The sequence below is a fragment of the Polypterus senegalus genome, chromosome 18, assembly GCF_016835505.1.
Source record: "Polypterus senegalus isolate Bchr_013 chromosome 18, ASM1683550v1, whole genome shotgun sequence".
NCBI lineage: Eukaryota > Metazoa > Chordata > Cladistia > Polypteriformes > Polypteridae > Polypterus > Polypterus senegalus.
Genome location: NC_053171.1, coordinates 55,471,249 through 55,485,287, shown reverse-complemented (window position 1 = coordinate 55,485,287; position 14,039 = coordinate 55,471,249). Strand labels below are relative to the sequence as shown.

General features: G+C 38.6%; 1 protein-coding gene across 3 annotated transcripts in view; it reads left to right on the top strand.

Moving 5' to 3' along the window:
* The window catches only part of exd2 (exonuclease 3'-5' domain containing 2), a 70,799-nt gene that overhangs the window by 41,326 nt on the left and 15,434 nt on the right, over nt 1-14,039 (top strand). The gene's annotated exons all lie outside the window — the stretch shown is intronic.

Genomic DNA, 14,039 nt, shown 5'->3' with positions numbered 1-14,039 from the left:
CTTACTGGAAATTGGAGGCATCTGAATTGAAATGGGAGATCAGAGGGTGTAACGGGGATGCAAGGAATACATTGAGTGTGGAGAAACTCTAGAGACAGCGTGTGCATTAACTTGTGTATTTTTCTGTGAGTATTTGGTGGCAGCGTGACTAAGTTGCTTCAATAAAACCGCGTTAGCTGTGGAGCTCAGCTTGGAGCATATTCTTTTCCTACCTTGTCAATTGTGTAATGCGGTTTTTGAACAGGTTTGATGCATGGAAGTGATCACTCGTACTGCGTTCAGTCAGTTCACGTGAGCTGCTCTCTTGTGTGATGTTGCGATGGCCACGGCTTTATTTAATGTTAGCTAAGACCTGGCACTTAAAAGTTTCTCACTACAGCAATTTTAACTTACTTACAAAGTGATCCAAAGTCTTGTTTATACCTCGTGTCTTCTCATTAAACTTGTATCTCGCGAATAAAATATTCGTCGAAGGCATGACAAACGGCTGCGGGAGCATGTCTATAAACTTAATTTAAACTTACGGTTTACACCGTGCTTTGTTTCCGCAGTAGCAGCACTTATAAATATGCTTGTATGCGTTTTTTCTTCAGCGCCCTTTGGAGCACTTCCTTGTTTTCTACGTACTGCGTTCATAGTCAGTTCACGTGATTATGTGGGAGGCGTGATGATGTGACACACAACTCCGGTCCCCCATGGCCATCGAGCTGCAATCCATTACAGTATATGGGTAAAAATAGGTTCCAGTTATGACCATTAAACGTAGAATTTTGAAATGAAACCTGCCCAACTTTTGTAAGTAAGCTGTAAGGAATGAGCCTGCCAAATTTCAGCATTCTACCTACATGGGAAGTTGGAGAATTAGTGATGAGTCAGTCAGTCAGTCAGTCAGTGAGGGCTTTGCTTTTTTATTAGTATAGATTTTGTAATGCATTGCTAGCGGTGGGCGGTATGACCAAAATACTATATCACGGTATTTTTTTAAATAATCGCGGTTTCATGGTATTCAATGGTATTTTTTTTTTTCCCCATGCATAAGTTAACCACATTTTCCACTGCAATTACTGGCTAAGAATAACCTATTCCACTGTCAAAAGTATTGTACAAAAAAAAAAAACATTTTAATGTGCACACAAGTATTAATACAGTTTTGCATTGCCCCATAAAGTGATAGTTTTCAAGGGGGTGGCACTAATGGAGAAGGTATCACATTGCATGACAGATGCAGTCAAAATATAGAACCTTTTTATCGAACACATTTTGCAACAACAAACTAATTTTGACAACATATTTTCAATATTAACAATCTCTGTCCACTGACACGTTAAAGTGACTTTTTAAACAACTTTATCATTAAACTGCATAATATTTAAACTAATAAATAATAACAATAAAATAAATAGTATTATTATTGATATTTGCACTATTACTTCAAGCCCAGGTGCATTACACAGTATTCACCAAATTAAAATAAAATAAAACAAGTGCAACTTGGTTTTGACATCTTTACCAAGTGAACCATCATTTAGGCAAAATGCATTAATATGGACCTTGCTTCAAGCTAAAAACAAACTACAGTATATGTCGAGAACAAAGTCGACATTTCCACTTTATTCTCATAGTTTACTTCACAATTAAAGTAGAATGTCGTAAACTAATCTTCTTCCTAAAATCAATGTTTAATCAATTACTTAATTTACCCCGTCATAAATTAATGCAGCACATTAAATGCTTTGTGTTACGTTCCCCGGTCCCAGTGGTTAATCACTACGCTTCTTAAACTGACTTCCTCCGCACTAAGAGAAGACAGCAATTACCATACATAATCCATTCAGTTCATGATATTCCTGCTTTTTGAAAATTTAGAATGCTAAAATAAATACTTCATATCGTTTTCATGATGAAATGCATTAAAGCAGGTATTACACATGCACGGTGGCATAGCTGTAGTGCTGCTCCCTCGCAGTAAGGGGTCCCCAGGTGTATGTTCAGTGTAGAGAACTTTATGGCAGCTGTGACGAGGCTCCAAAAAACTGGATGTATGAATAGCTATCGCACAGGTTTAACTTAAATATTGTGCAAATGTTGGGTTTCTGATCTGCTGGTCGGAGACACAAACACAGAATTCAATGCTTGTTCTTCTGAGAGGGCTATCTTTATTGCATGCATGCTGTCTCTCTGACGTACCAAAACCCCAGTTCCTGTTTCCTTCCTTCCTTTTTCTTTCACCACATAACCAATCACCACAAGATAAACGTCTTTGTGAAATTAAAACTAGTTATAAACTTAGCCCACGAAGTGTTCAGAACTTTAAAAATATCTTCGTTATACATGTTTAATTATGCCATCCATTCAGAGTTGCGCCCATCTCTGAACAAGTCGCCAGCACATTGCAGGATGAATACAAGCAAAACATACACTAGCAGGGTCAGTATAGCACAACAAAACCCCACATCCTACATGACTTTGAAACGAAACTGAAGCACGCCGAGTAAACCCACCAGAAAAACATGCAAATGCGAGGCAGGCACTCCGTCGTGCCCCCATATGATTTATGCATGATTTAATGCATTTTACCATGAAAATTATATTAAGTATTTATCTTATTTATTTATTTATTTAACATTCTAAATGTTCAGAGAGCAGGAAGATCATGAAGTGAATGTATTCTGTGCGTCGATCGCTGCCAGCACCTCCTCTTAGTGCAAGAAGATGTCAGTTTAAGAATCACTTAAATTACACTGTATTGAAAACAAAAAAAACAAATATTGCAGTATTATCCAGTAGTATAGAAACAGTATTTACACATCTGTCCAGGCAACGGACGTGACTCCTTTTTTTTCGGCTAAAGTTCTTCTGTTCATCATGTTCAACTTTACTTTTAGTTCAGTTTTGGAATGCTCTCTGTCCATTTTCACCGTGCGGCATACTATGCTATAGTGATGTGTCGTTCGTGAACGAGCTGGCTCTAAGAGCCGATGCTTTTAAGCAAACGAGAGGAGCCGATGCCCATCGAGAAGAGCCGAAGCTTCAGCCGCTCCTGCTCAGCTCTGCTGAAAATCCATTTGGCAGGGGCGGGACTACAGTAATCCCTCGCTATATCGCACTTCGACTTTCGCGGCTTCACTCTATCGCGATTTTAAATGTAAGCACATCTAAATATATATCACGGATTTTTCGCTGGTTCGCCGCTTTCTGCAGACAATGGGTCTTTTAATTTATGGTACATGCTTCCTCAGTTTGTTTGCCCAGTTGATTTCATACAAGGGACACTATTGGCGGATGGCTTAGAAGCTACCCAATCAGAGCATATATTACATATTAACTAAAACTCCTCAATGATATAAGATATGCTTCCCGCGCGGTGCTTGAGATTGTTTGCTTCTCTCTGTCTTTCTCACTCTCTCTGCCTGACGGAGGGGGTGTGAGCAGAGGGGCTGTTTGCACAGAGGACACGGAAGCTCCTCTACAAATGCCGCTTTATCGTGGTGCTTTTGTATACTTAAAAGCACGTATTGATTTTTTGATTCTCTGCACCTGATGGCGCTCCTTTGAAGATAAGATATGTTTGTATTCTTTTAATTGTGAGAAAGAACTGTCATCTCTGTCTTGTAATGGAGCACAGTTTAAACGTTTGACTAAAGGGTGTTATTTCATATCTAGAGGGCTCTAATAATGTTAACAGAGTGGGAGAGTTTATAAGGGCTTAAAATATAAAAAAAAATAACCATACAAACATATGGTTTCTTCTTCGCGGATTTTCACCTATCGTGGGGGTCTGGAACGCAACCCCCGCGATCGAGGAGGGATTACTGTATATTTATGTGGGCACACAGAACATTGGCTCATAATGCCTGCTCGTTCACGAACAACACATCGGAATAGGATCGTACCATTATGTGAAGGAAGGAAGGGGGACAGACGCTCCGAAGACAGCGAGTGTTGGTACAAGCCAGGTTGCTCTGTGTACCTGTTGCTGCGACAGACGAGGAGCCAGATTTAAATGCAAGCGCATCGTGAAGAAAAAAAGAAGAGTGAAGAAATGAGTTAAAGCCGAAAAAGAAACAGTATCTGTCTGCATTTCAGTGATACTGGGAACTGCAAAGCTAAGTGCAGAATTTGTAATATGAAAATATCCGTTACAGCAGGGTCAAAAACAAACTTGCACAGACATACAAGAACCTCCCACCCATCCGTGCAACTGGAGGAGAGCGTGCCCTCTCTCCTGCCATCCAATGACCCTGGAAAAGAGCCAAGTACTCCCGCTGCAGTGCTGGTAGGACGACTTTGCATTGTCGCTACATCGCTCCCCTCAGAAAGAGTCTTCTCAAAAACAGGAGAAATAATCACTGAGAGGAGAAATTACATCAGCCCATCTTAGCTGAGGTATCTGGCATTTCTGAATGCCAACCTGGCCTAAAAACTTTTATTCAAAGAGTCATAGTGTTGTATTGTTGCTGAGTTTGGCCTTTATTTAATTTGTTTGCTGTGGTTTTGTGTTAAGTTGTTAATTTAAAGCTTTTATTAAAATGTTAAACAATAGTAACTGTATTTTTTGTAATGAAAAAATGCATAAAAATACGTAATGTTTGAAAATAATAAATAAGAAATTTCTTATACACAAACCATAATTGCTTAATTAGGCTAAAATATATGCATCAAAGTGATACTAAATGAAGAGCCATTCGGGAGCCGTAAGAGCCGGCTCTTTAAAGGGAGCCGATCAAAAGAGCCGAAGCTTTGAAAAGAGCCGGAGTTCCCATCACTACAATGCTACCGGCCACTATTTGGTGGTGTAGCAGTGAAAAAGAGCCCTAGTGCAACAAATCTGTGTTTTTATTGGTGTAGCAGTTTAAAAGGTCCCCACTTGAACAGTTTCCCGCTGCGCCATGTTCCGAACGTCGTTTAGGCAATTTAAACTGGTGTTGCGTTATAAAAAAAATCCATATCATAAAAAAAATGTAAAAACGGTTTTCGGTATGAACCGGTATACCACCCAGCACTATGCATTGTATTTGCCATTGCAACTGATGGTGTGTGACAAACCTTAACACTGCTTTCACGAATCCCATACCAAATGGAAGATAACAGAAACCTAACAACTGGATGGACACAAACACCTTGTAGTTTTATTGAGGTGGATGTTTCTCATAAAGAAATTTTAGCTATTGGTTGCTCTAGAGGGTTTAAAAATGTTTGATAGAACAATGTGGCATAAATATTCAGCTAGCTTGTGTGTGGAGGATAGGAACAGCACATTTGACTATAGTTTGACTCAGAATGCTGGACTCATTTGTCTTAGTAGTTTTGTAGATTTTTTTTTTTTTTTTTGTTAATTTAGCGTTATATATTTAATTAGGAATTTGTTTGTTTTTGCATACGCCTTGGGGTCAGAGGGTAGGGTCAGCCATTGTAGAGCTTACTCACAGGCCTTGCTCAGGGGCCCAGCAGAGTAGGATCTCTCTTGGCAGTAATGGGGATTGAACCAGAAGTCGCCTAGGTACCAGTGCAGATCCTTAGCCTAAGAGCCACCATTCCGCCCCCAGCACCTTTTGACTATAGTTTGACTCAGAATGCGGAGTTCAGATTTGTCTTATTGGTGAGATTTGTGGATTTGTCAATTGTCTAGGAGACTTCATTGACCTCTAATTTCTTGCACAGTATTTGTTTTACAATCTTACTTGTTTTTACAGATAACTAATAAGTCCTATAGAACACATTGCTATCCATTTTGATATTTTTTTCTACTACTGTTTACTACTACTGTTCTGTTTCTCCTACAGTAGAAATTTTAAACTTAGAGAATCAAGAACTGTTAATAAATTTTAAAATTTCTTGACTCCCAGCAGGTTATATTCAGTATATAAATATACAAAACAGATTTCTGTCTAGGTGGAATTGGGTGCTTCTTTATGGGACATATTCATATATTCATGCGCTAATCTATTGTAGAGTCCTTAGTCAACCTAATGAGTTGAATGTGAGAGGATTCTAGAAAACCAACATGGACAATTTAAAAGAACATGCGATTGTGAAAATGATCAGGTTGAAATTTGAATTTGGTTCATTGAAGTTGTGAAGCATCTGTTCTTAGCCACTGAACCATTGTGGTGACATGGCTTAGATGGGTTGTAACTAGTATCAAAATATTACCAATAATGTTTGTGTTTGTAAATTGAATGTTTAAAATGTTTAAGATCAAATTTTGATGTGTTTAGAAGAGTGGATCAAACTGTTTCATACCAGAATGATAATTCTTGGGCAACTGCTTTTATGGTTTTAAATGGTATGTAATACAGACCATTGATCAATAACACTTGGCATTCAGAACAGGACTGGATTATCTGAAGTTAGGCACCAACAAGCACAAAGGGATATAAGGCATATCTGGTGAGCAGAAGTTTGTAAAAGCACCAGGGGGCTCATGCATAACGCTGTGTGTAGAATTCGCACTATAACATGACATAAGTACAAAAACTGAAATGTGCTTCCGCACAGAAAAATCTGGATGCAGGAATTTGTGCGTATTCCAACTTCCACGTTCTTCTGCTACATAAATTCCTGTCAGCGTGAAAAGTAACGCTTATGCACATGCCAACTCCTCCCAGAATTATGCCTCTATGAATATGCAAATCAATATAAATAGCCCTTAAGCTCAGCCTTCTGTGAAAAGACAATGGGGAAAAGCATGGGGGAAAATTATAAGAATTTCAGCGAATACCAAGTGGAGGCAAAGAAAAACTTACTATTTGTTGGTTTAAACAGTGGTATAATCAACAAAAGGAAGTTGATCGAGTGGCAGTACCCGAATTAAAAATGTTGTCACATATCCAAGTCGCTGTGAAAAGGCGAGTTGTAGCCCAATGTCTGAGTGTCGTATGAAAACTTATTAGGGTACAGAGAAAAAAAAATAGGCACACAGTGGGGAAGAAAGCAGGAAATGTCAACTTTAATCTTAAAATTTCCACTTTAATCATGTTTATTTTGTCATTAAAGTAGAACATCATAAACTTCACCTTAAAATAGATTAATTTACTATTTTCTCAAATCCCTTCGTAACTAAAGTAACATGTTAAATGCTTTTTGTATTTGATCTTTGTGCTTTGTGTGTGAATCACTACGTGGTTCTTAAACCGGCTTTCTCTTTCTCCGCCAGGACACAGAATCCATTACATTCGTGATATTACAGCTGTGTGAATAATTAAAATGCTGAGATGTATAAGTGATATCTTTTCATGATGATAGAAATGAAAGCATGTTATTAAACATGGGAACACGGTGGCGGTACTGTCTCTTTCAAACGTAGTAACCCCCAATTCCTATCCTTACTTACTCCAAATACCCAATCGCCACACAATCAGCTCTGTAATAGATGTTAAGCCATCTGTAAGTATACAACAACGATTGAAATACAGTGCATCCGGAAAGTATTCACAGCTCATCACTTTTTCCACATTTTGTTATGTTACAACCTTATTCCAAAATGGATTAAATTCATTTTTTTCCTCAGAATTCTACACGCAACACCCCATAATGAGATCACGAAAAAAGTTTACTTGAGATTTTTGCAAATTTATTAAAAATAAAAAACTGAGAAATCACACGTACATAAGTATTCACTGCCTTTGATATGAAGCTCCAAATTGAGCTCGGGTGCATCCTGTTTCCCCTGATCATCCTTGATGTTTCTGCAGCTTCATTGGAGTCCACCTGTGGTACATTCAGTTGATTGGACATGATTTGGAAAGGCACACACCTGTCTATATAAGGTTCCACAGTTGACAGTTCATGTCAGAGCACAAACCAAGCATCAAGTCAAAGGAATTGTCTGTAGACCTCCGAGACAGGATTGTCTCGAGGCACAAATCTGGGGAAGGTTACAGAAACATTTCTGCTGCTTTGCAGGTCCCAATGAGCACAGTGGCCTCCATCATCTGTAAGTGGAAGAAGTTTGAAACCACCAGGACTCTTCCTAGAGCTGGCCGGCCATCTAAACTGAGCAATCTGGGGAGAAGGACCTTAGTCAGGGAGGTGACCAAGAACCCGATAGTCACTCTGTCAGAGGTCCTCTGTGGAGAGAGGAGAACCTTCCAGAAGGACAACCATCTCTGCAGCAATCCACCAATCAGGCCTGTATGGTAGAGTGGCCAGACAGAAGCCACTCCTTAGTAAAAGGCACATGGCAGCCCACCTGGAGTTTGCTAAAAGGCACCTGAAGGACTCTCAGACCATGAGAAACAAAATTCTCTGGTCTGATGAGACAAAGATTGAACTCTTTGGTGTGAATGCTAGGCGTCACGTTTGGAGGAAACCAGGCACCGCTCATCACCAGGCCAATACCATCGCTACAGTGAAGCATGGTGGTGGCATCATCATGCTGTGGGGATGTTTTTTAGTGGCAGGAACTGGGAGACTAGTCAGGATAAAGGGAAAGATGACTGCAGTAATGTACAGAGACATCCTGGATAAAAACCTGCTCCAGAGCGCTCTTGACCTCAGGCTGAGGTGACGGTTCATCTTTCAGCAGGACAACGACCCTAAGCACACAGCCAAGATATCAAAGGATTGGCTTCAGGACAACTCTGTGAATGTCCTTGAGTGGCCCAGACTTGATTTCGATTGAACATCTCTGCAGAGATCTTAAAATGGCTGTGCACCGACGCTTCCCATCCAACCCGATGGAGCTTGAGAGATACTGCAAAGACGAATGGGCGAAACTGGCCAAAGATCGGTGTGCCAAGCTTGTGGCATCATATTCAAAAAGACTTGAGGCTGTAATTGCTGCCAAAGGTGCATCGACAAAGTATTGAGCAAAGGCTGTGGATACATATATATATATATATATAGAGATATATATATCTCTATATATATATATATATATATATATATATATATATATATATATATATATCTATATATATATATATCTATATATATATATATATATATATATCTATATATATATATATATATATATCTATATATATATATATATATATATATCTATATATATATATATATATATATATATATATATATATATATATATATATATATATATATATATATATATATATATATATATATATATATATATATATATATATATATATATATATATATATATATATATATCTATATATATCTATATATATATCTATATATATCTATATATATATATCTATATATCTATATATATATAACAGCAGCAATCCAAGCTGTGAGAAAACAGTAAAAAGGAGGCGTGTCAGACGTCGTGGTACATTTTCTGATGCAGCTACCGAAAACAACTTTGTGACGCTGTCACCAAATACACAAAACAATTACTTTGACAATCATGTTACATTATTTTTAAAATGTTTCCTTTTCTTTTTCATAACTTCTTTAACACATGACATCTCTGCGAAGCGCGAGTATTTTGCTATATATCTCTCTCTCTCTCTCTATAGATAGATATATAGATATATCTATCTATATCTATCTATATCTATCTATATCTATATAGAGATATATATAGAGAGTGTTAAAGAAGCAATGAAAAAGAAAAGGAAACTTTAAAATAACGTCTTTATGATTATCAATATTATTTTGTCACTGTTATATGATGAGTGGTGTTGTTTATATACATACATACACATACATACATACACACACACACACACATACATACACATACATATACACACACAGCTATTTCGTATCAGTGCAATACGCTGTTTGTTAAAACGGATGACACCCGCTCTTACGTGCAAGTCTGCGTGGATATTATGAACTATCGTATTTGTTCAAGTTCTATTTAAATTTTAAATAGAAGGAATTTTTATTTAGTCGACAGAAATATCTTTGGTAGGAATGGTAAAAACAGACAGGAATATTATTCCTGAATAAATCAACTCAAACCTTAAACAACTTATAATATTTTGCTCTCCATAAAAATATATCCTGTCTAAATTATACAAGTTAGAAATAAAGTAAACATTAAAAGAACAAACATTCAAATTTCTTTACTCTTATGTAATTTTATATTTTATAAAAATAAACTTAGATTTTAAATATCCCAAAAGATTTTGCTCTCCATAAAAATATATCCTGTCAAAATTATACAAATTCAAATATGAACATGCTGCATAACAAAACCTAGAAATATAAATAAAATGTGTTCCTTTCAGCAATAACAAATCAAATCATTCAGTTGTCTTTGCTCATATGTCATTTTAGAGCTGGACGCCTGGCATCTTTTTGGCAACAGGTTCGTTTCTGTTTGGTGTGAGGTTCTGTGTTGTGGAGATTCTCAGGATGGATTGCAGGTGCTCATCAGTGAGGCGACTCCTGTGTGCTGTTTTGTTAGTCTTTATCACTGAGAAGAGCTTCTCACACAGATATGTGCTACCAAACATGCACAAGGTTCGAGCCGCATGTAGGCGGACTTTTTGTTCTTCAAAGTCACCAAAGCGCCGTGCAAACTCAGTGCGCTCAGTTTATCAGCAAAGTGCGTATTTGGGAACACCGTAGTGACGACTTGGTTTAACATTACTTGGTAATAGGGAAAGTGGGGCAAGTGGTTGTGTCTCCCATAAAAGCAGCCTCAATTGAAATCACTTTGTGATTGTGCACGGTAAAGCGTCCGCTGAAGTGTCAGATTCTTATTTAATTCTTCTGCTTTCTGTATCTTCTGCATTGCATTCAGGTCTTTCAGGTTACCCTGATGTTTTGTTTTATAGTGCCGTCTTAGATTAAATTCTGTAATTACAGCCACATTAGCTCCACAAATGAGACACACGGGTTCAGTAAACATATACTCAGCCTCCCATCGGTTTTAAAGGCTCTATTTTCAGAATCAACTTTTCTCTTCAGCATCGTGTGAGCTAGCCGCAATAACTTGCAGCATCTTAAGGTAGACTTGATTAGCGGTAACTGTTGGCAAGGCAGCTGAAGCGCTGCATTATGGGATCTGTAGTTTATTGTGTTACCAGCGCTTCATATACCGGGCTTTAATAACAATAATACAGTATATAAAATGATCTCGGGCGGATATAATTACGCCGGGCGGATGTGGCCCCGCCCTTGAGTTTGACACATATGGACTAAATAGAACTTGAAAAGATATATTTTTTCAAATGTGATCGCGCAATTCAGATAGAGTTGACGCACTACAGCCTGCATGCCTCAATAAGTCATCCTCCCCGCTCTTACTTTTTACCGTTCATCTAATGAATACACTGAGTATGGCTTTACCAAAACAATCATTGATGGCGAATAAAGTATCCATTATTGAGTATGTAGATCGGGATATATATATATATATATATACCAGCGTATCTCAGAAGTAGTGTGTTAAAAAGCTAGAAAAGAAAAGGGAACATTTTAAAAATAGCGTAACATGACTGTCAATATACAGTATTTGTTTTGTGAGTGTTACTGAGTGTTGCTGTCATCAAGGATTTGATTATCATTATTTCTTTCAATCAGGTTCGTATTTGTAGGATGTGTTGTGTTCAAGTTACATTCCGTGTTTGTCAATCGTTGTAAAGATGACAGGTTTCATTCATCGATTCGTTTCTTACTGCATCAATAAACAGCTCGTCTTCTTCTTTATCTGAGACCTGACACACTGCATGCACGGGTTTTTACACTGTCTTCCTTTAGCGGGACATTGACTTTTTCCAACGTGTGCTTTGTTTCCGCAGTAGTTGGATTTATGAATATGCTTGTATGTATGAGACGCTTCATATTTTTGCTGCCTTTTCAATTGTGTAATTGGTTTTGTTCAGCGCTCTTTGGAACTGTTGCCTTTTATCTGTGCACTCGTCAGTTCACGTGAGCCACTCGGTGTACATGCATCGAAGGTTCCCAGCTGTGCTGGTGCCATCTCGTGCTATGTCCATGGCTGTATTTAATGTTACCTTAGTCCTGGCACTTAAAACTTTCTCTCGCAGTTTCGCTGAGTTTGTGTCAAACACCACCCTGACCATCTCATCTTCCTCTCCATAAGCACAGTCCTTCACCCGTGAATATTTACCCGTGGCAGTTTGCTATTGGATTGCGCTGACGGACGGCCTTATATGGGCAGGCACTAAATTACAAGCGCCAGCGTAGCCTGTCTATGAACTTAATTTAAAGTGTAGGTTTACATGTGCTTTGTTTCGAGTAGCAGAACTCATGAATATGGTTGTATATGTCACTTTCTTTCGCTTCTTATTGTTTAGCTGCCTTCTCAATTATATAATGCATGTTTTCTTCAGCGCTTTTTGAGGTCTTCCTGGTTTTCTATGTACTGCGTGATTACGTGGGAGGCGTGATGATGTCACACGAAACTCCGCCCCCACGGCGTTGAAGCTCATCTCACTAATTCTCCAACTTCCCGTGTAGGTAGAAGGCTGAAATTTGGCAGGCTCATTCCTTACAGCTTACTTACAAAAGTTGGGCAGGTTTCATTTCGAAATTCTACGCCTAATGGTCATAACTGGAAGGTATTTTCTCCATTAACTGTAATGGAGTTGAGCTGGAATGGCGGGGCGGAGTTTTGTGTGACATCATCACGCCTCTGGCGTAATCCGTGAACTGACTGTCAGCGCAGTGCGTAAAACCAGGAAGACCTCCAAAAGCGCTTAAGAAAACATGCATTATATAATTGAGAAGGCAGCTAAACAATAAGAAGCGGCGAGTGACATATACTACCATATTCATGACTGCTGCTACCTCGAAAGAAAGCAAGGTGTAAACCTAAACTTTAAATTAAGTTCATAGACAGGCTACCGCTGGCGTTTCACATGCCCACAGGTAATGCGGGATACAAGTTTAATGAGAGGGCGCGGGATATAAACAAGAGTTTTGATCACTTTATAACTAAGTTAAAATTGTAGGTGAAGGGGTGTGCTTATGTAAATTCCGAGACTGTGTTTGTGGGGGATTGACAGTTAAGGCGGGTGGGGGAGTGACGTCATCATCTCCCATTCATCTCATTTGGCTCTGAGCTGAGCTCTGCAGCTAACGCCGTCTTCCGTCAGACTGCCACCAAATACTCACAGAAAAATCCACAAGTTAATACACACACTGTCTCTATAGAGTTTCTCCACACTGAATCCTCCAGGCACTACTTACAAAAGGTTACATTGACAATCGTGTTACGTTATTTTTAAAATCTTTCCTTTTCTTAGCACAAGCACAGCTGAGAAGCTTCGATGAATGTGATCCATAACAGCGTTAAAAATAATGCATTTAATCACACTTTGCATTACAAGCAAAGGGAGCTTTGTCAATGCATGATTTCCTGGTACACGATTACATTGATCAGCGCATCCCGATTCATTTTACCCTCGCACCACCTTAGTTTGAGAAGAAGTATGAAAAAATATGAGGTTAACACAGAAAAACAGATCACCAATTCAAGCTTTATGAATAATCGATTAAGCCATCAATAATTGTTTTGGTAAAGCCATCCTCCTTCCATTTTATAATTTTTCCGCCACTAGCCATGATTAAATGAACGGTAAATAAAGTAAGAGCAAAGCGAGGGTGACTTATTTAGGCAGGCATATATATGACAGCAACACTCATGACAATGTCAATCATGTTCCTTTTCTTTTTCATTACTTCTTTAACACACTACTTCTCCGCTGCGAGGGGCGGGTATTTTGATATATATATATATATATATATATATATGAATGACCTCAAAAGCGCTGAGACTTTTGATATCATGAACGTGTCTGCAAAAACTGTGCAAAAAAAAAGTCGAGCAGCCAGCGCGCATGCATAGCTGTGCCGGCCTTTGAGACGCTGACTGCGCTTCTGCCTTAAGTCAAAGTGAGCACTTTTAATTTTTCATCCTCCCCTGCGCTATAGCCCAGACAAGTGCAAACACGGGACCCCTTTTCTACACCACGGCAAAATAATATTAAGGAGATTCACACTTTCTTTTGCGTATCACGATTATGAGGTTCTCACCCGGATTATGAAGACACGCACACAGTGAGGACTGACAGTGCCATCACAGCCGATTAATGGCGGGGCGTCTCACCAGTCTACACAAGACCCAC